Source organism: Gossypium arboreum, chromosome 13 (assembly GCF_025698485.1).
Source record: "Gossypium arboreum isolate Shixiya-1 chromosome 13, ASM2569848v2, whole genome shotgun sequence".
Lineage (NCBI taxonomy): Eukaryota > Viridiplantae > Streptophyta > Magnoliopsida > Malvales > Malvaceae > Gossypium > Gossypium arboreum.
In genome coordinates this window covers 25,655,557-25,679,397 of record NC_069082.1, presented here as the reverse complement: position 1 = coordinate 25,679,397, position 23,841 = coordinate 25,655,557, and positions in this window count along the sequence as shown.

Below are 23,841 nucleotides of genomic sequence, written 5' to 3'. Positions count from 1 at the left end.
GAGAGTTAAGGAGTCGATGTGCGAAAACGCCTTTAGGACAAGGTATGGACATTATGAGTTTCTTGTGATGCCTTTCGACAACAAATGCTCCAAATATATTTATGGACTTAATGAATCGGATCTTCCTACCATATTTGGATAAGTTTGTAGTAGTGTTTATAGATGACATTTTAATTTATTCTCGAGATGAGTCTGAACATGCCGAACACTTGAGAACTATATTGCAAATCTTGAGAGAAAAGAAACTGTTTGCCAAGTTTAGTAAAAGTGAGTTCGCTTCGTGAAGTCGGATTTTTGGGGCATATAGTCTCGGTGATGGTATTCGGTGGATCCAAGTAAGATTTCGCGATCGTTGATTGGAAACCGCCAAGAATGTATCCGAGGTTAGAAGCTTTTAGGCTTAGCCGGGTATTATAGACGTTTTGTTGAAGGATTTTCGATGATTGCCTCTCCTATGACTAAGTTGTTGCAAAAGAATGTTAAGTTTGAATGGATGATAAATGTCAACAAAGTTTTGAAAAGTTGAAAGCACGATTGATGAAGCACCAATTTTAGTACAAAGACCAGTCGGAAAGGAGTTCGTAATTTATAGTGATGCATCATTGATGGCCTTGGATGTGTGTTGATGCAAGAGGGTAAAGTGGTAGCTTATGCTTGAGACAGTTAAAACCGCATGAGAAGAACTATCCTACACATGATTTGGGCGGCATTGTTGTTTTTGCCTTGAAGATTTGGCGACATTATTTGTACGGTGAAAAATGCTGAATTTTTACCGATCACAAAAGTTTGAAGTACTTGATGAATCAAAAGGATCTGAATCTGCGGCGAAGATGGCTTGAATTATTAAAGGATTATGATCTAGTGATTGATTATCATCCGGAAAAGCAAATGTAAGTTCTTGACGCCTTGAGCGAAAAATTTCTTTTTACTTTGAGAGCCATGAACACGGGTTAGCATTGTCGATGATGGGTCAATCTTAGCGAAATGAGAGCTAAACCGTTATTTCTCCGATTGATTTGTGATGCTCAAAAGAATGATAGTGAGTTGCGGATCAAGAGAACTCAATGCGAATCAAAGTTACGACTCGATTTTCGAGTTGGACCGGATGATTGTTTGATGTTTCGAGACAGGATATGTGTGCTTTAAAAAGCGATAAATTGATTCGAAAAATATTACATGAGGCGCACAATGGTCATTTATCGGTTCATCTGGTAGCACAAAAATGTATAATGATTTAAAGAAGTCAGATTGGTGGCGTGTATGAAAAGGGACATTTCGAATTTGTAACCAAGTGTTTGATCGTCAACAAGTAAAAGTTTGAACATCAAGTGCCTTGAGGATTACTTCAACCGGTAATGGTGCACGAGTGGAAATGGGACAAGATTACCATGGATTTTGTAACCGGTTTGCCTTTAACTCCTAAAAAGAAGGATCTTTGTTTGGGTAGTGGTTGATAGATTAACAAAGTCAGCCCACTTTATACCAAGACGCACCGATTACTCACTTGATAAATTAGCCGAATTATATGTTGCTGAAATTGTGAAGTTGCACGGAGTACCTATGTCTATAATATCGATAGAGATCCAAGATTTACCTCGAGATTTTGGAAAAGTTACAAGAAGCTTTGGGTACAAAATTGAACTTTAGTACCGCATTTCATCCACAAACAGATGGTCAAACGAAAGAGTAATCCGTACTCGAAGATATGCTTAGATGTTGTGTTTTAGAATTTGGAGGTAGTTGTGAGAAATATCTATCTTTGATTGAGTTTGCCTACAATAACAGTTATCAATCAAGTATACAAATGGCACCGTCTGAAGCCTTGTATGGTCGTAAGTGTCGACTCCTTTATATTGGACCGAGCTTAGTGAGAAAGCAGATTCATGGAGTTGATCTAGTTAAAGAAACCAAGAGAAAATAAAAGTAATTCGGGATTGCTTGAAAGTCGCTTCAGATCGACAAAAGTCATATGCGATTTAAAAAGAAAAGAGATTGAATTTCGTGGGTGATAAAGTGTTCTTGAAGGTGTCACCATGGAAAAGATTCGAGATTTAGTCGAAAAGGCAAGTTGAGTCCGCGTTTTATTGGGCCGTCACGAGATTCTTGAGAGAATTGGACCATGGCATATCGGTTGGCCTTACCGGCAGAGTTGGAAAGAATTCATAACGTGTTTCATGTATCAATGTTATGACGTTATCGTTCGATCCTTCACATGTGATTTCCCAATGAAATTGAGATTCGATCGGATATGACCTATGAGGAGAAACCAATAAAGATTTTGGCTCGAGAGGTTAAACAGTTAAGAAATAAAAGTATAGCTTTAGTGAAAGTATTGTGGCACGACATGGGATAGAAGAGGCTACGTGGGAACACGAGGAAGCTATGAGGAACAAGACCCAAAACTTTTTCGGTAAGATTTTCGGGACGAAAATCTCAAAAGGGGGGGAGAATTGTGACAACCCGAATTAGGGCCTAATCGGAATAGTGGTTTCGTGACCAAAAATTCGAGATAGAAATAATTGTTTTATAATTATTTTGGGGTTTATGATATGATTGCATGATTGTGTGAAAATTTCGTGATGAAATTCTATGCCTAAAGTGCTTAAATTGAAAGTAGGGACTAAATCGAATAAGTTGCAAAATTTGCATCCCAGAAGTTTTTAGTATGAAATTTTTTGGAATATTAATTAGGAGGTCTTAAATAGCAATTTGACCAATTTTAAGTTCATGGACAAAATTAGGACATGGAAGGAATTTTTGAAAGTTTAGTAAGGAGGGCATTTTGGTCATTTGGATATTAAATGAAATAAAATGGGAAAAATAACACAAAATTGATCATCATCCTCCTTAGTTGCTGCCGAATTCTCCTCTCTCCATAGCTAGGGTTTCTTCAATTTTCAAGCTCCATAGTAAGTGATTCCAAGCCCGTTTTTAATGTTCTTTACGTTTTGGAATCCGGAAGCTCGATTAAGCTTATGCTAGTAATAATTTAACCTAGGGTTCACATTTGGAAAAATACCCATAGGTGAAATTTGTGTATTTTGATGTTTTATGATAGAATATGAGGTTTTAAATTATGTTAAATAACTTGTGCTACTCGGTTTTAAGTGAAAACGAGTAAAGCAGCATAATCGGTAAAAATACCTATTGTTCATAACTATATGATAGAGTGAGAATTTGATGTTGTTGTAGAAGAGAAAATGTTCACCATATCATAAAACATAAGAATAAGGGCTGAAATTAAATTCCAGAGCCTAGGGGCAAAATGTAATTTTGTAAAAGTTAGGGGCAAAATGTAATTTTTCCATGATGTGATTTTGGATTGAAATAAATAGTATGAGTATTAAATGAGCTAAATGTGTTATTATAGATCAAGAAAGACGCGAATTGATCTCGAGCGGGAAGGAAAAAGTTTTGGACTAAATTGCAAAATTTCTACATTTTGCACCAAGGTAAGTTTGTATGTAAATATTACAATAATTTCATGTACATTCTTATATTTCAGCCTATTATATAAATATAGTAGCTGATGTTAAAATATAAATCGACTATTGGAAGAATGGAAATAAATATAGAGAGAGATCCGGTTGAACATTCGGAGAGATCGAATGAAATAGAGGGCGTAGCTAGGTCACATGTATGATGCTTGAGTGCACATCATGTGTACAAGAAAGCTACGAGACACCCTGTAGTAGCTAGGTCACATGTGTGATACGAGATGTATCCCATGTAGACAAGAGAGCTACGTGAAAGATAAATGTAGCTAGGTCGCATGCGTGATTCCAAGTGAAGGACACCATGTAGACAAGAGAGCTACGTGAAAGATAAATGTAGCTGGGTGCATGCGTGATTCCAAGTGACGGACACCATGTAGACAAGAGAGCTACGAGACAAATCGGCTAGGTCACATGAGTGGTACTAAGTGTTCACCATGTGTACAAGAGAGCCGAACTAAACGAAGTATGATGGTGGGGTCGTGTCTTTGAAACCATTAAATATCGAGGATTGATCCGAATTGTTCAACGGGATGATTTTGTGGTGATATTGTGGTTTGGACCTACACTTATGGTGAATGAAATGTGGTGAAAATGATTTGTGGTATATACAAATATAAGATAAAATGAGGTTAGCATAAAGAATTTGTGAAAGAGTGAAATTAGCATTAAAACTGTTTTTAGATGGTAGCAGTGACGTGATTTTGAAAAATCACCAAAATAGGAGGAATATAATTAGAGGTTGAATGAGATGTGAAATTAAAGTTTAATGAGTCTACTTTCATATAAAAGAAACAGAGCAAGCAAAGGAATTCTATATTTTGAGATATTTACAATTGTATGTGACTTGCTCAGGATGAATACGTGATCCCCTGTTCCAACTTTGAAAAATCATTAAAATTGTACAAAGAAAATTAAGAAATATAGTTTACATGCATAAATTCCTTATTGAGACTAGTTTTAAATGAAACAGACTTCAGGGTTGTTTGAATTGTGTACTGAGAGAAATTCAATTTGTAGTGAACAGAGGTCAGATCAGTCGAGCTGTGTAACAGGGAAACTTTAACTAATAAACTGTACTAATCGGCTGAACCAAAATTATAGAAAAAATTAGCAAAAAGCTTTATGAGTCTAGATTCAGGAAATTTTACGGATTTGAATTTCGAGTTTTGTAACTCGAGTTATGATTTATTTAGTGAATATGACGCAGCAGAGACAGCTTAATCAAAGTGGAATGAATAGTGAAGTTAAAGTAGATGTACTTGAATTGTTGTGTAAACATGTTAGATTTTTTTTATTATTTGTATTTACATACTTACTTACTAAGCTATAAGCTTACTTTGTTTCTCTCTTTTGTCTTATAGTGTTCTTCGGCTTGCTCAGGAGTTAAGGATCGTGAAGATCTATCCGCACTATCATACTTTAGGGTATTTGAACTAAACGTTTTGAATTATGGCATGTATAGTAGGCTTAATTATTTTGTTACGTGTCATATTTGTCTAGGTTTAAAATATTAGTTACAGTACTCGACCAGCTAATTTGTACAAGCCATTAAAGTTGGCTAACATTTTTCAAGACATATTTATATTTCGGTTATGTTTAATGGTATGTGTTATGTTCTGGTAATACCTTGTATCCTGTTCCGGCGACGGTAACGGGTAAGGGGTGTTACAGTGATGACTTCTGACATTTGGAATTATTGTTTTGCTTAGTAAATGGAACCCAATTTAGAGAGAACCTTAGCGGATGACGTTGAAAGTGTAGCGGCTGCTCCTGCGCAAGGGACACCGCCTGTTGAACCTCAATCATCTGCGAATAATCAAGATGATGGGGCAAAACAAGCCTTCTTTACCATGATGAACGAGTGGGTCGCACAATATGCCCGAACTAACCCGGCTGCTCAACCATTCCCGAATTTAAATAATTCACATCAGGTGCCTATAATACCGCCAATTACTGATCCTGTGAGGCCGAGTAAACATCCTGTGGATTTGATTAGGAAGCGCGGGGCCGAGGAATTCCGAGCCACAGTTACTGATGATGCTGAAAGGGCCGAGTTTTGGCTTGATAACACCATCCGGGTTTTTGATGAGCTGTCTTGCACACCTGATGAGTGTTTAAAGTGTGCCATATCTTTGTTACGAGACTCGGCCTACTATTGGTGGAGAACCTTGATTACTATTGTCCCGAAGGAACGAGTTACTTGGGATTTCTTTCAGACGAAGTTTCGAAAAAGGTATATTAGTCAACGATTCATCGATCAAAAGCGTAAAGAATTTTTGGAGCTTAAACAAGGCCGTTTGACAGTATCCGAATACGAACGTGAGTTTGTAAGACTCAGTCGATATGCTCGGGAGTGTGTAGCTAATGAAATTGCCATGTGTAAAAGATTTGAAGAAGGATTAAATGAAGATTTAAAGCTACTAGTGGGTATTCTAGAGATAAAAGAATTTGTAACACTAGTTGAATGAGCTTGCAAGGCTGAAGAACTTGGAAAAGAGAAAAAGAAAGCTGAATTTGAAGCTAGAGACTTTCGTAAAAGATCGGCGGGTAAAACTTCATTCTCGGCTGTAAAGAAGTTCAGGGATGATACTAATAAATCGAAGACGACTGAAGGAATTTCTATTAGAGAGCGACCATCAACAGACTCTCGAGCTACTTCGGTTGCTAATGTGGGTAACAATCGCTAAGAAAAACCTGAATGTTCACAATGTGGAAGATGACACGTAGGTGAATGTTGGGGTAAGTCTACTAACAGAGCCTGTTACAGATGCGGTTCGAAGGATTATTTCATTCAAGATTGCACGAAACGTGACGAGAAAAATAAGATGCAAGGTGCGAGACCTAGTGGTACAACGACTAGAGGTAGACCACCGAGAATTACAGGAGGTAGGGGTGGTAGTCAGAGAGGGACTTCTAATACGACTGTTCGATCTGAGACTCGTGCTCCTGCCAGAGCTTATGCAATCCGTGCACGAGAGGAGGCATCCTCTCCTGATGTTATCACTGGTACTTTCACTCACTTTGATACTGATGTGATTGCATTGATTGACCTTGGCTCTACTCATTCATATGTATGTGAGACTTTAGCATCCAGTAAGACTCTACCTGTTGAGTCTACTGAGTTCGTAATTCGAGTGTCAAATCCCATGGGTCGATATGTACTTGTTGACAAAGGGTGTCAGAAATGCCCTCTGTGTAATGCCCCCACGCTCGAGACCATCACCGGAGTTGAGCTTGAGGGGTTACCGAACATAATTTATCAATTTAAGAACTTCAAATCATTTGTTTCTACATTCACAGCTTTCTAGCTACTCACGTCACAGTTACAAGAAAAATTATAACTCTAGTTACGAAACTCGAAATCAAGATCCGTAAATTTTCCCTGAATCTAGGATCATATATCTATTTACTAATTTTTTTCTAGAATTTTTTATTGGGCCAATTAGTACATTTTATTAATTAAAGTATCCCCTGTTTCAGGATTCGACTGTTCTGACTTCTGTGTATTACGAATCAGATATATCTCTATACAAAATTTCAATGACTATAAGGTTTGTTTCTATTAAAACTAGACTCAATAAGGAATCTTTAAATATAAATAAAAACTTCTAATTATTTTAGTAAAATTTATTATGAATTTTTAAAGTCGGAACAGGGGATCCAGAAATCACTCTGGCCCTGTTTCGTAAAAGTTTAAATATCTCATAAAATATAATTTATATTCCTATTTTGTTCAATCCATATGAAAATAGACTCATTAAGCTTCAATTTCATAACTTACTCATCATTTAGTTATATTTATACTATTTTTAGTGATTTTTCAAATTCATGTCATTGCTGCAGCAATATTCTGCTTTTAAGGCAAGTTTCATCTTTCCATGAATTTTTATGAACTAGATAACTGTTAAACTTCCATGATATCAAACATGATCTAAATTAGCCATCACCATGACTTATCAATATCAAACATTTTCTCAACCAAACATGGTCATATCATAAAATTATTTACACAAAATAGGTATATTGCTATACATGCCATACTTAAGTAGTTGTACAAGCCATTTACCAAGATAAAAGTCCTTTGGATAGTGTGATCGAACTTTCGACCTGTCCCGATTCCTGAGCCGGCTTGTTCAAAACTACAGTGAATGAAAAGGAAGGAGTAAGCATAAATGCTTAGTAAGTTCATCTGTAAATAACAAGTAACATAACAATACAAATATACCAAACAACTTTAGCATGGTATCACCAAAACATATATCACATTTCTAAACATCATTCATCATCTTACCACCTTATCGTTGTTGTATCTATTTTCAACCCGAGGGTTAAGAACATACCTATCCAAAGTGTCCATTTCACAACACTTACCAAAACGTCACTTGCATCTTAAGTGTTCTTCCATTTCACTAGAAATTTCACCCGTTGAACACATCGAATACAACTCAGATACACGGATAATTTGCACATAAGTGCCTCATATGTAATCAAGCTACCATGTAACCCGCCCTAAGTGAACTCGGACTCAACTCAACGAGCTCGGGCGTCAGATCCATAAGTGAACTCGGACTCAACTCAACGAGTTTGGATGCCTAGTTACATCTCACGAACTCGGACTCAACTCAACGAGTTCGGACATTCGCATCCATAGGTGAACTCGGACTCAACTCAACGAGTTCGGATGCTCAACCATCCTAGTGACATGTCACTTGTATCCTAATCTATTCCTAAGGTTCAAACGGGCTTTTTCCCTCGATCTCACATTTGGCGTCTTCCATGGAATATCGGAACCGATACTCGGTAGCAATTCATATTTATCAAGTAGTAAACATAATTTGCATATTACTCAACATTAACCACAAAGCATAATATTTCACGATTAAAAATCAGCATATCATATAATTAACATTAATAACTTAAAAATAACATTTATGCTACATTATTTACACATGAACTTACCTTGGTACCAAAATATAAAGATTTTGCAATTTAGTCCACAATCTTTTCTTTTTCTCGATCATGACTTGAATCTCGTTTTTATTGATTATGGAGCTTGGAAGCTTGAAACAAACCCTAACTATGGAGAACCCTTGAAATTTCGGCCTAATGAAGAAGATGGACAAAAATTGGCTTTTAATTTTGTTTTTAATTCATTTTAATAACTAAATGACCAAAATGCCCTTACTACTAAACTTTCCAAAAATTCCTTCCATGTCCTAATTTTGTCCATGAACTTTAAATTGGTCAAATTGCTATTTAAGACCTCCTCATTAATATTCCAAAACAATTTCATACTAAAAACTTCTAGAATGCAAGTTTTGCAACTTATTCGATTTAGTCCCTACTTTCAATTTAAGCACTTTAAGCATAGAATTTCATCACAAAATTTTCACACAATCATGCAATCATATCATAAACATCAAAATAATTATAAAATAATTATTTCTATCTCGGATTTGTGGTCACGAAACCACTATTCTGATTAAGCCCTAATTCAGGATATTACAACTCTCCCCACCTTTTAAGGATTTTCGTCCTCGAAAATCTTACCGGTAAACAAGTGTGGGTATTGGTTTTTCATAGTTTCTTCAGGTTCCCATGTAGTCTCTTCTACCCCATGCCTTTGCCACAACACTTTCACAAGTACAACACTTTTATTTCTTAGTTGTTTGACTTCTCGAGCTAAAATCTTAATCGGTTCTTCTTCATAAGTCATATCTGGTCGTAGTTCAACTTCTGTCGGTGAAATTATATGTGAAGGATCCGAACGATACCGACGTAACATAGATACGTGAAACAGATCATGAATCTTCTCTAATTCAGGTGGTAGCGCTAGCCGATATGCTACCGGTCCAACTTTTTCAATTATTTCATACGGTCCAATAAAACACGGACTTAACTTGCCCTTTCGTCCAAATCTAATGACTTTCTTCCATGGAGACACTTTCAAAAATACCTTATCACCAACTTGAAACTCCATTTCTTTTCGTTTCAAATCCGCATAAGATTTCTGTCTATCTGAAGCAGCTTTCAAACAATCTCGAATCACTTTCACCTTTTCTTCGGTTTCTTTTATTAAATCAACTCCATAAATCTGATTTTCCTGGAGTTCAGTCCAATAGAATGGCGTCTGACATTTACGACCATATAATGCTTCATAAGGTGCCATCTTCAAACTCGTCTGATAACTATTATTATAAGCAAATTCTACCAATGGTAAGTACCTTTCCCAACTATCTTGAAATTCCAATATGCAACATTTGAGCATGTCTTCAAGAATCTGAATTACTCTCTCTGATTGTCCATCAGTTTGTGGATGAAAGGCGGTCTTTGAAATTTAACTTTGTACCTAATGCTTCTTGCAACTTTTGCCAAAACCGTGAGGTAAACCTCGGATCTCTATCCGAAATGATTGACAAAGGTATCCCATGAAGTCTAACAATCTCTGGATATACAATTCAGCCAACTTATTAAGAAAATAATCATGCGTCTTCGGAATAAAATGAGCCGATTTAGTCAGTCTGTCAACTATTGCCCAGATGGCATTTTTCTTCCCTGGAGTTAACGGCAATCCTGATATAAAATCCATAGTAATCCGATCCCATTTCCATTCAAGAACCATAATAGGCTGGAGTAATCCCGAAGGTACTTGGTGTTCAGCTTTCACTTGTTGGAAAACTAAGCACTTTGATACAAACTCGGAAATATCTCTTTTCATTCCACTCCACCAGTACATTTTCTTCAAGTCATTATACATCTTCGTCTCGCCGGATGAACCGCTAAACAACCATTATGTGCTTCATGCAAAATCTTTTGAATCAACTCATCATTTTTCTTTTACAAATCCGATTTTTAAACATCAAACAACCATCAGAACCGATTCTGAAATATAATCCCGTATCAGCTTCACACTGTTTTCTTTTGGCTAGCAAATCTTGATCATTTTTTTGAGCTTTAGAAATCTCTTGTAAAAACATCGGTCTTGCTCTTAACTCTGCTAGAATCAAACCGTCATCTAAAATTTTCAACTGAGTGTCCATAACTCTCAAAGCAAACAACAACTTTCTGCTTAAAGCATCGGCAACCACATTCGCTTTTCCTGGATGATAATCGATAACAAGCTCGTAATCTTTCAATAACTCCAACCATCTTCGTTGTCTCAAATTCAAGTCTTTTTGTGACATCAAGTATTTAAGACTTTTGTGATCGGTATATACTCGGCACTTTTCACCATACAAATAATGTCGCCAAATCTTCAAAGTAAATACCACCGCAGCCAATTCCAAATCGTGAGTAGGATAATTCTTCTCATGAGATTTTAACGTCTCAAGCATAAGCCACCACTTTTCCTTCTTGCATGAGTACACACCCCAAACCATTTAGAGAAGCATCACTATACACCACAAATTCTTTACGATTCGGGTTGTATCAACACCGGTGCTTCGATTAATAACTTTTCAATTCTTGAAACTCATTGACATTCTTCCGTCCATTCAAATTTAACATCCTTTCGAGTAGTCTAGTCATAGGAGCCTCAATTATAGAAAATCCATTTCCAAACCGCCGATAATACCCATTAGCCCCAAGAAACTCCTAACTTCGCTTACATTTTTCGGTGGTTTCCAATCAACAATGGCTGAAATTTTACTAGGATCAACCCGTATACTATCACCAAACAATATGAACCAAAATCCAACTTTCCGAGCCAAAATTCACTTTTACTAAACTTAGCATACAGCTGCTTATCTCTCAAAGTTTGCAAAACTATCCTCAAATGCTCAACATGCTCTGTCTCATCTTTTGAATAAATTTAAAATATCATCTATAAACACCACAACAAATCTGTCCAGGTATGGCCGAAATATGCAATTCATTAAGTCCATAAACACAGCAGGAGCATTTTTCAACCCGAATGGCATAACTAAAAATTCATAATGACCGTACCTTGTTCTAAAAGCAGTTTTAGGCACATCTGACTCTTTCACTCGCAGCTGATAATACCCAGATTTCAAGTCAATCTTTGAAAACCATGTCGCTCCTTTTAGTTGATAAAAAAAATCATCAATTCTCGGTAATGGATACTTGTTTTTGATTGTCACCTTGTTTAACTGCCGATAATCAACACATAATCTCATAAAACCATCCTTCTTTTTCACAAATAACACGGGAGCACCCCAAGGTGAAAAACTTGGTCTCACAAAGCCTTTATCAATCAACTCTTGCAACTGTGACTTTAATTCTTTCAACTCTGTTGGTGCCATTCTATATGGAGCAATCGAGATCGGAGCTGTTCCCGGTATCAAATCTATACCAAATTCTACTTCCCTGACTGGAGGCAAACCCGACAATTCTTCTGGAAATACATTCGCAAATTCACACACAACCGGCACTGATTCAACTTTCTTTTCAACTTCTTTTGTATTAATTACATACGCCAAATAAGCTTCATAACCCTTTCTCAAATATCTCTGAGCCGACATCGAAGAAATCATACTAAATATTGCCTCTGATTTGTCTGGTTCAACCCGCAAGATTTCACCACTTTCACATTTTAATTCTATAACCTTTTCTTTGCAATTTACTATAGCATCATGCAATGTCAACCAATCCATACCCAAAATAACACCAAATTCATCAAACGGCAACAATATCAAGTCGGCCGGAAAGTAATGACCTCGAATCATTAAAGGGCATTTCTTGCTTACTTTATCAACTATCACGCATTTGCCTAACGGGTTCGACACTCTAATCATAAATTCTGTGTTCTCAACAGGTATATTCATACTAGACACCAATTTAATGCATACGTATGAATGAGTAGAACCAGGATCAATCAAAGCAATAACATTAATATCATAAAGAGAAAATGTACCGGTAATCACATCGGGTGAGGAAGCATCTTCACGCTTTAATAGCATAAGTTCTAGCCGAGCTCTTCCTCGAGATCTAATCTGCGCATCTCGGCTACATTCTTCGCTTGTTTCACTTCCACTTTTCTCGGATACCTTTCCTCGAGTCGCACCACTAGATTTTACATTCAAATTTTTCTTTCTCGGCTCTCTCGGGGTCTCTAATAAAATGATCCGAGAACCACATCGAAAACATTCATTTGCTCTTGCGGACCAAAATGATTTCTACCACACGGCGCTTTCGCGTTTAACAAATCTCGTATTTCCACACTAGCCGCAAAGTAGTCCGAGATTTAGGACCCACATTTCGCTTCTTAAAATTTCCATATGATTGCCCAAATGAAACTTGGGAACGAGGATTCATATTTCTTGACTTTCCGTTTCTTTGTGAGGGTGCATTACTTATTGGTCTTTTCTTCCAATTTCGTGTTTGATTCTACCTTTTTCTTTTCCTTGATAATTCTTCACCTTGCAAGCTCGATCGACAAGTACCACCATTTCATTTAGTTCAAGGATCCCAACAAATACCTTAATGTCTTCGTTAAGCCCGTCTTCAAATCGTCGGCACATCTTGGCTTCAGAGGAACATATTCCCAGCATACTTACTTAATCGAACAAACTCTCTTTCATATTCGAGACTCGTCATATTACCTTGCTTCACTCAAGAAACTCTTTACATTTTGATCAATAAATCTTTCACTAATATATTTCTTCCAAACTCTTCTTGAAAGAATTCCTGTGTTACCCTCTCTTTGGTACCACTGAAATCAAAGTCTTCCACCAATTATAGGCTGAATCTCTCAACAAAGATGTAGCACATTTCAAACATTATTCAGTGTACAAGATAATTCATCAAATACCCGGATAGAATTTTCAAGCCGAACTCGCTTTCTCGCATCATCATCAATATTTGCTCTAAATTCTTCAGCCCTTGTTTACTTAATTCATCAATGGGGTTCTGTGAAATTTTATCATATCCACTCCACGAGGCATCGGAGGCATAGGTTAAGGAATTGGGGAGGTGGGGAGGTCATACATTTGGGTTCGTCTGAACGAACTCGATGTACCATGCACTCATCATTTGGAGAAAGGCTTCCGATCCCTTTCTCCTCCTCCCTAACCAACAGTAGAAGGTGGGTTTTCACGCTTGCCCTTCAAATGAGTCGCATTACTCTCTACTTCATCTGCCACAATTGGATCGGGATCCATTTACTATATAAAATTCATTTAAAAGGTCAAGTCGTCACACTATCACAATTCATACATATGACATGTATAGCAAAAATCCGTACATAAAACACGTAGTCTGAGGACCGACTAAACCTGCTCTGATACCACTAAATGTAATGCCCCCACGCCCAAGACCATCACCGGAGTCGAGCTTGAGGGGTTACCGAACATAATTTATCAATTTAAGAACTTCAAATCATTTGTTTCTACATTTATAGCTTTCTAGCTACTCGCGTCACAGTTACAAGAAAAATCATAACTCGAGTTACAAAACTCAAAATCAAGATCCGTAAATTTTCCCTGAATCTAGACTCATATATGTATTTACTAATTTTTTTCTAGAATTTTTTATTAGGCCAATTAGTACATTTTATTAATTAAAGTATCCCCTGTTTCAGGGTTCGACTGCTCTGACCTCTGTGTATTACGAATCAGATATATCTCTATACAAAATTTCAATGACTATAAGGTTTGTTTCTATTAAAACTAGACTCAATAAGGAATCTGTAAATATAAATAAAACTTCTAATTATTTTATTAAAATATATTAAGAATTTTTAAAGTCGTAAACAGGGGATCCAGAAATCACTCGCCCTGTTTCGTAAAAGTTTAAATATCTCATAAAATATAATTTATATTCCTGTTTTGTTCAATCCATATGAAAATAAACTCATTAAGCTTCAATTTCATAACTTACTCATCATTTAGTTCCATTTATACTATTTTTAGTGATATTTCAAATTCATGTCATTGCTGCAGCAATATTCATTTTAAGGCAAGTTTCATCTTTCCATGAATTTTTATGAACTAGATAACACATTAAACTTCCATGATATCAAACATGATCTAAATTAGCCATCACCATGACTTATCAATATCAAACATTTTCTCAACCAAACATGGCCATATCATAAAATTATTTACACAAAATAGGTATATTGCTATACATGCCATACTTAAGTAGTTGTACAAGCCATTTACCAAGATAAAAGTCCTTTGGATAGTGTGATCGAACTTTCGACCTATCCCGATTCCTGAGCTGGCTTGTTCAAAACTAAAGTGAATGAAAAGGAAGGAGTAAGCATAAATGCGTAGTAAGTTCATCTGTAAATAACAAGTAACATAACAATACAAATATACCAAACAACTTTAGCATGGTATCACCAAAACATATATCACATTTCTAAACATCATTCATCATCTTACCACCTTATCGTTGTTGTATCTATTTTCAACCCGAGGGTTAAGAACATACCTGTCCAAAGTGTCCATTTCACAACACTTACCAAAACGTCACTTGCATCTTAAGTGTTCTTCCATTTCACTAGAAATTTCACCCGTTCAACACATCGGAATACAACTCGGATACACGGATAATTTGCACATAAGTGCCTCATATGTAATCAAGCTACCATGTAACCCGCCCCTAAGTGAACTCAGACTCAACTCAACGAGCTCGGTCGTTCGCATCCATAAGTGAACTCGGACTCAACTCAACGAGTTTGGATGCCTAGTTACATCTCACGAACTCGGACTCAACTCAACGAGTTCGGACATTCGCATCCATAGGTGAACTCGGACTCAACTCAACGAGTTCGGATGCTCAACCATCCTAGTGACATGTCACTTGTATCCTAATCTATTCCTAAGGTTCAAACGGGCTTTTTCCCTCGATCTCACATTTGGCGTCTTCCATGGAATATCGGGCCGATACTCGGTAGCAATTCATATTTATCAAGCGATAAACATAATTTGCATATTACTCAACATTAACCACAAAGCATAATATTTCACGATTAAAAATCAGCATATCATATAATTAACATTAATAACTTAAAAATAACATTTATGCTACATTATTTACACATGAACTTACCTTGGTACCAAAATATAAAGATTTTGCAATTTAGTCCACAATCTTTTCTTTTCCTCGATCATGACTTGAGTCTCGTTTTTATTGATTATGGAGCTTGGAAGCTTGAAACAAACCCTAACTATGGAGAACCCTTGAAATTTCGGCCTAATGAAGAAGATGGAAAAAAATTGGCTTTTAATTTTGTTTTTAATTCATTTTAATAACTAAATGACCAAAATGCCCTTACTACTAAACTTTCCAAAAATTCCTTCCATGTCCTAATTTTGTCCATGAACTTAAAATTGGTCAAATTGCTATTTAAGACCTTCTCATTAATATTCCAAAACAATTTCATACTAAAAACTTCTAGAATGCAAGTTTTGCAACTTATTCAATTTAGTCCCTACTTTCAATTTAAGCACTTTAGGTATAGAATTTCATCACGAAATTTTCACACAATCATGCAATCATATCATAAACATCAAAATAATTATAAAATTATTATTTCTATCTCGGATTTGTGGTCACGAAACCACTATTCCGATTAAGCCCTAATTCAAGATATTACACTCTGATAATCCGATATTCCTGTTTTTCGGCCGATTTGATACTTTTACCGTTTGATGAATTTGATGTTATTCTTGGTATGGATTGGTTGACCGTACATGATGCAGTGGTGAATTGCAAAAGAAAGACCATTGATTTGAGGTGTGCAAATAATGAGATAGTCTGAGTTGAGTCTACTAACTTGAAGGGAGTGCCAGAAATAATATCCTCGATGATCGCTCAAAAATATGTGAGAAAGGGGTGTGAAGCATATCTTGCGTACGTACTTGATAGCGAAGAGTAAGAAAAGAAACTTGAATCAGTACCAGTGGTTTGTGAGTATTCAAATGTTGTTCCTGAGGAGTTACCGGGATTACCACCCGTTCGAGAGGTAGACTTTGGCATTGAACTTCCACCTGGTACCACACCAATTTCGATAGCTCTGTATCGTATGGCACCAACGAAATTGAAAGAATTGAAAACTCAGTTGCAAGAGTTGATGGATAGAGGTTTTGCTCGACCGAGTTTCTCACCTTGGGGTGCACCAGTATTATTCGTGAAAAAGAAAGATGGAACCATGAGAATGTGCATCGACTATCGTCAATTGAATCAAGCAACAATAAAGAATAAATATCCGTTACCACGTATTGATGATTTGTTTGATCAGTTAAAGGGAGCATCAGTATTTTCAAAGATAGATTTAAGATCGGGTTATTATCAGTTACGAGTTCGAGACTCAGACATACCCAAAACTGCTTTTAGAACGAGATACGGTCACTACGAGTTCTTGGTGATGCCGTTTGGGCTCACTAATGCCCCTCGGTATTTATGGACTTAATGAATCGAATTTTCAGACAATATTTGGACCGGTTTGTGGTTATGTTTATAGATGACATCTTGATTTATTCACGAGATGAAACTGAACATGCCGAGCATTTGAGATTTGTATTACAGATTTTACGAGACAAACAGTTATACGCGAAATTCGGTAACTGAAAGTTTTGGTTAAGAGAGGTTAGCTTTTTGGGGTACGTAATATCCGCATCGGGTATTAGAGTTGATCCGAGCAAAATTTCGGCCATACTTGATTGGAAGCCTCTGAGGAATGTTACTGAAGTTAGGAGTTTTTTAAGACTTGCTGGTTACTACCGACGGTTTGTAAAGGGTTTTTCGATGATAGCTACACCGATGACGAAACTACTTCAAAAAGATGTTGAGTTTGAATGGTCAGAAAAATGTCAGAAAAGTTTCAACCGATTAAAAACCTGTTTAATTGAAGCTCCAGTGCTAGTACAGCCAGAATCCGGTAAAGAGTTTGGTATTTACAGTGATGCATCTTTACTTGGGCTGGGTTGTGTGTTGATGCAAGAAGGTCAAGTTGTGGCTTACGCATCGAGGCAATTAAAGCCGCATGAGAAAAACTATCTGACCCATAATCTTGAATTAGCGGCCATTGTATTCGCCTTGAAAATATGGCGACACTACTTGTTTGGAAAGAGGTGTCATATTTATTCGGACCACAAAAGCCTCAAATATTTGATGACTCAAAGAGATTTGAATCTGCGACAAAGACATTGGCTTGAGTTGTTGAAAGATTATGAACTCGTCATTGATTATCACCTGGGAAAGGCTAACGTGGTTTCCGATGCTTTAAGTCGTAAATCACTGTTTGCTTTGAGAGCGATGAATGTTCACCTATCTATTTCATCTGATAATGTGCTAGTAGCAGAATTAAAGGCCAAACCATTATTGATTCATCAAATACTTGAATCCCAGAAAGTCGACGATGAATTGGTTGCTAAACGAGCTGAATGTGTTTCAAATGTGGACTCAGAGTTTCAGATTGACGACAATGATTGCTTGACGTTCAAGAGTCGATTATGTGTTCTAAGAAATTCAGAACTTATTTTGATGATTTTGAGCGAGGCTCATAGTAGTCGAATGTTAGTCCACCCGGGGAGTACAAAAATGTACAACGATCTGAAACGTCAATTTTGGTGGCCTGGTATGAAACGAGATATTTCTGACTTTGTTTCAAGGTGTTTGATATGTCAACAAGTGAAAGCAGAACATCAAGTGCCTTCAGGATTACTTCAACCGATCATGATACCCGAATGGAAATGGGATCGAGTAACGATGGACTTTGTATCTGGTTTACCGTTGACACAGAGTAAGAAAGACTCAATCTGGGTTATTGTTGATAGATTAACGAAGTCTGCTCATTCTATCCCTGTCCGTACGGATTTCTCGCTCGATAAATTGACAGAATTATATGTCTCCCAAATTGTCCAATTGCATGGAGTACCTATTTCTATATTTTGTCGGATAGAGATCCGAGATTTACATCGCGATTTTGGAAGAAATTGCAAGAAGCATTGAGTACCAAGTTGCATTTTAGCACCGCTTTTCATCCCCAGACTGATGGTCAATCTGAGTGGATAATTCAGATACTCGAGGATATGTTGAGATGTTGTATCCTAGAGTTTTGTGGTTATTGGGAAAGGTATTTGCCTTTGATTGAATTCGCTTACAACAATAGTTTTCAATCAAGCATTAAGATGGCACCTTACGAGGCTTTGTACGGTCGTAAATGCCGTACACCATTATTTTGGACCGAACTTAGTGAAAGTAAAATCTTCGGGGTTGATTTAATTAAAGATGCTGAATAGAAAGTAAAAGCGATCCGTGAAAGTCTGAAAGCAGCTACGGATCGTCAGAAGTTGTATGCGGATTTAAAAAGAAAAGACATTGAATATCAGGTTGAAGACAAAGTGTTTCTTAAAGTTTCACCTTGGAAAAAGGTGCTCAGATTTGGCCGTAAGGGCAAATTGAGTCTGAGATTTATCGGGTCGTATGAAATATCCGAACGAGTTGGACCAGTCGCATACCGATTGATTTTACCCCCTGAGCTTGAAAAGATTCACAACGTTTTTCATGTTTCGATTCTTCAACGTTATAGATCCGATCCATCACACATAATTAATCCATCTGAGATCGAGATTCAATCTGATTTGAGTTACGAAGAAGAACCGGTTCACATTTTAGCACGTGAAGTAAAAGAATTACGAAATAAAAAAATCTCTTTAGTGAAGGTACTGTGGCTTAAGCATGGGGTTGAAGAAGCTACTTGGGAGCTTAAAGAATCTATGAAAGAACGTTATTCGAATTTATTCACTGGTAAGATTTTCGGGGACGAAAATTTTTAAGTGGGGGAGAGTTGTGACAGTCTTAATTTGACCCTAGTCGGAATGTGGTTTCGGGACCACAAAACCGAGTCATAAAAATTTACTTTAATTTTTATTGCATATATTTAATGTGTGATAGAGTGTGTATGAAAATTTAATGTTTTAATTTAGTCTTAGGAATGTGAATTTTCTTGAAAGGACTTAGTTGAAAAACTTAGAAAAGATTGTAACACCCCAAACCCGTGACCGTCACCGGATTTGACCACAAGGTGTTACCGGGCTTACTTCCCTTATTTCTCTCTTGGAAATAATTAATTTCTGTTCCGGGCAGGCTGGCTAACTGCGTCACTGTTACCTTAAAAATCATATCTCGAGTTCCAGAACTCGAAAATCAGTTCCGTAAATTTTCCCTGAAACTAGACTCATAATTCCATCTACACATTTTTTTCTAGAATTTTTGGTCGAGCAAATTAGTACAGTTTATTAGTTAAATTCTCCCCTGTTTCAGGGTTTGACTACACTGACCTTTGCGCACTACGACTTGGATATCTTCCTGTACAGGAGTCCAAAACTTATGCCGTTTGTTTCTAAAGAAACTAGACTCACAAAGAAATCTATACATATAGAGTATGACTTCTAATTCTCTCTGGTTAATTTATAGTGAATTTTTAAAGTCGGAGCAGGGATCCAGAAACCGTTCTGGCCCTGTTTCACAAAAACCTGATTATATCTTAAAATCCGACTCATATGACCGTTTCGTTTCTTCCATATGAAAGTAGATTCATCAGGGTTCAATTTCATAATTTATTCACTATTTAATTCTACTTCTACTATTTTTAGTGATTTTTCAATCTCACATCACTGCTGCTGTCAGCATCTGTTACTAAGGCAAACAATGCCTATTTCATAATTCCTCCATGACCCAACTAATCATCCATCATTCATATCACAAATTATGACCACCTTATCAAAATTGAGATTTTTAAGACTCATGAATAAGTGTTTTGGAACCAAATCCATCCAACCATATGGGCCATTTTCGCATGGCTAAAGTTTACAACCCAAATTTCAACAAAACAAAATAGCCTATACATGCCAAATGTTCTCCTAGATCGACTAAGAAGACAATACCAAAGATTGCTTGCGGTGTGATGACTTCGTTGACGGTTCCGAGCACACAAAAGAGACGACTCCACGAGACCTAAAATGGGTGACAAGAAAACACCGAGTGAGTTTATAACTCAAGAAGTCATAAGCACTTTACAATTATCCATTAGCTAAATTCATCACAAAGTGAAACAATGAAACAAGGCTAATTGTTCCATCCATATCGAACTATACCATAGTTCCTTAGACCTTCGGTTCAATCTCGTACCAAGCCATACATTCACATTTCATATTCTATTCAATAAGATATTTGAGTCATTTTATACACCAACTCATTTTCACCACAATCATACAATTGTAATCATCACATAGATTTAAAGCTTACCAAGCTCAACCCCGAGCATGACCATAGTGCCTATTCGCCATGAGCTCAAGGTACTTACCCGATCCGCTGTCCGGATTAACTCGATAATGTCGCACACTCAGTGCCAATTGTAACGCAAGAGCATATAGTGAATCCCACACTTAGTGCTATATATTTTCAGCTCGCACACTTAGTGCTATATAATTTTCAGCTCGCACACTTAGTGCTATATATTTTCAGCTCGCACACTTAGTGCTATATATTTTCAGTTCGCACACTTAGTGCTGTACAATTTTAAACCCGCACACTTAGTGCCAATCTTGTCACCGTGTCCATTTATACCCGCACACTTAGTGCCGAGACCAATACCTTATGCATGTTGTTGCCTTTATACATTCAACAATGGCATCATTCCATACACATACATTTTCATTTACACATCAACTCATTTAAACACAATTATGTATATATTATGGTCATTTACATCAACACCAAATATATGCTTAATGACTTACCCTGTGTTGGGCAAATAATCCCAAGTCAGCTACTCGATGACCTTGATTTCCCTTGTTGGACGCCTCTCCTTTAGGATCTTGAGCTTAAACAATTAAATCAACCCATTCAACCACTTTGTAAAATATTTGTATAACACATTAAAATTTCATTTCATAGGATACACATGACAAATTCTTATCCTTCTACCCCATGCTTTTGAACTATTTGGTTCACAACCTTAGGCTATCACCCTATTGCCAACTATCCTAATCAAGGATAGTATCACAAGTGTGTACACCCATATGGCGAATGTGCAAGATTAAATTCAACACCACCTATGTGCTTAATTAGGTGGCGAATATACATAAGCACATTTAGCATTTGATACATTCAGACTTAGCATAGATTTCATTAAAAGTCCTATTAGCCACTTCACCATCAATTATCTCATCTACTTAATATTTCATACTTATCATGCTAGCCGAATATTACTTATTTAAGTTCAACACCCTTATATACCACACTAGCACCAAATATGATATCTAATTCTTCTCTTTCTCTTTTCATCAAGACAACCTATATGAACATTTAACTAATTCAAACTTCACCCTCTTAATGCCCATTATAGCCGAATGTACCAAGCATTTATCATTTTGCAACATGAATTCTATAGCATGGCGAATACTCATGCACATACACACACAACAACAAGAACTCAATGACCTAAAAATCTCCTTTTATTAAACATTTGAACTCACTCCTCTTCATGCTTCATTACAACAACATCAAAACACCAACCAAGAAAGACAACATCCATGGTCGAATTTCATCTCCATCAAATAGCAAAAGAAATCTAAACCATGGGCTAGGTAGAACTTAAACTAACAACTAAAGCATGCATGCATCTCATGGAATATCATCAAACATACCTTAGTCTAGCAACCACCATAGCCAATTTTTCTCAAGCTCTTCCCCCTTCTTCCCTTGCTTCTATTCGGCCAAGACTACCAAAGGATGAACAACTATTTTCTTTTCTTTCTTTCTTTGTTTTTGTCACGGCAAAGGGGGCATCTACACATTATTATTTTTTTTGTTATCATCATTTTCTTTTCCATTTCTTTAATACTAACTTTCTTATTTTATTGTTTCCTACATGCATCACTAGTCTAACATGTTGGAGACATGTTTCCACCCATAGCATGGCCGCCATCATGCTCCAATTTGGCTAATTTGACATGCAAGGACAAACACTTTTCCACATGTATTAATAGGCCATTTAAAATTAGCCTATCATATTTCACCACGTCTCGCATTGATCCCTATTTTATAATTTCTCATACAATTGGTAAAATTAGAGAATGAAACTTCCACATGTGCATGTACACCCACAAGAAGCATAGAATATAGCAATTAATTATTTTTATGACTCGGTTTTGTGGTCCCGAAACCACTTTCCGACTAGGGTCAATTTGGGGCTGTCACAACTCTCCCCCACTTAAGAAATTTTCGTCCCGAAAATCTTACCGTAAATAGGCTCGGGTATCGCTCTTTCATAGAGTCCTCAAGTTCCCAAGTGGCTTCTTCAATTCGTGTTTATGCCACAACACCTTCACTAATGGAATTTTCTTATTTCGCAACTCTTTTACTTCACGCATCGAATGCGAACCGGCTCTTCTTCATAACTCAAATTAGGCTGAATCTCAATCTCGGATGGAGTGATTACGTCTTGACGGGTCGGATCTATATCGTCAAGCATCGAGACTTGGAAAACATTGTAAATCCTTTCGAGCTCGGGGTAAAATTAATCGATGCGCTCTCGCCCAACTCGTTCGGATACTTCATACGGACCGATGAATCTCGGACTCAATTTGCCCTTACGGCAAAATCTAAGCACCTTCTTCCAGGGTGAGACTTTGAGAAATACCTTGTCTCCAACCTGATATTCAATGTCTTTTCTTCTCAAATCCGCATACGACTTTTGGCGATCCGGCGACTTTCAAACTTTCACGAATTACTCGAACTTTCTGCTCGGTATTCTTAATCAAATCAACCCAAGATTTTACTTTCACTAAGTTCAGTCCAGATGTAACACCCTAACTCGTGACCGGCGCGGTGTCGGACACGAGGGTTAACGAGACAAATCCTCTTAAAGTACCGACCAATTTGGCATTTCTGGACAGGCTGGAAAACTGCGTCACCGTCGCCTTAAAATCATATCTCGAGTTCCAAAACTCGGAAACTGGTTTCGTAAATTTTCCCTGAATTCAGACTCATATACCCATCCATGGATTTATTTTTAGAATTTTTGGTTGGGCCAATTGGTACAGTTTATTAGTTAAAGTCACCCATGTTACAGGGATCGACTGCTCTGACCTCCGCGCGTTACAACTTGAATATCTTTCTGTACAGGGCTTTAATACTGGTGCCGTTTGTTTCTAATGAAACTAGACTCAAAATGGAATCTGTAAATATAAGGCATGACTCCTAATTATTTCTGGATAATTTATGGTAAATTTTCAAAGTCGCGACAGGGGACCCAGAAATCGTTCTGGCCCTGTCTCACGAGAACTTTAATATCTCCCAGTATACTGCTCATATGGTCGTTTCGTTTCGTCCATATAAAAATAGATTCATCAAGGATCAGTTCCATAAT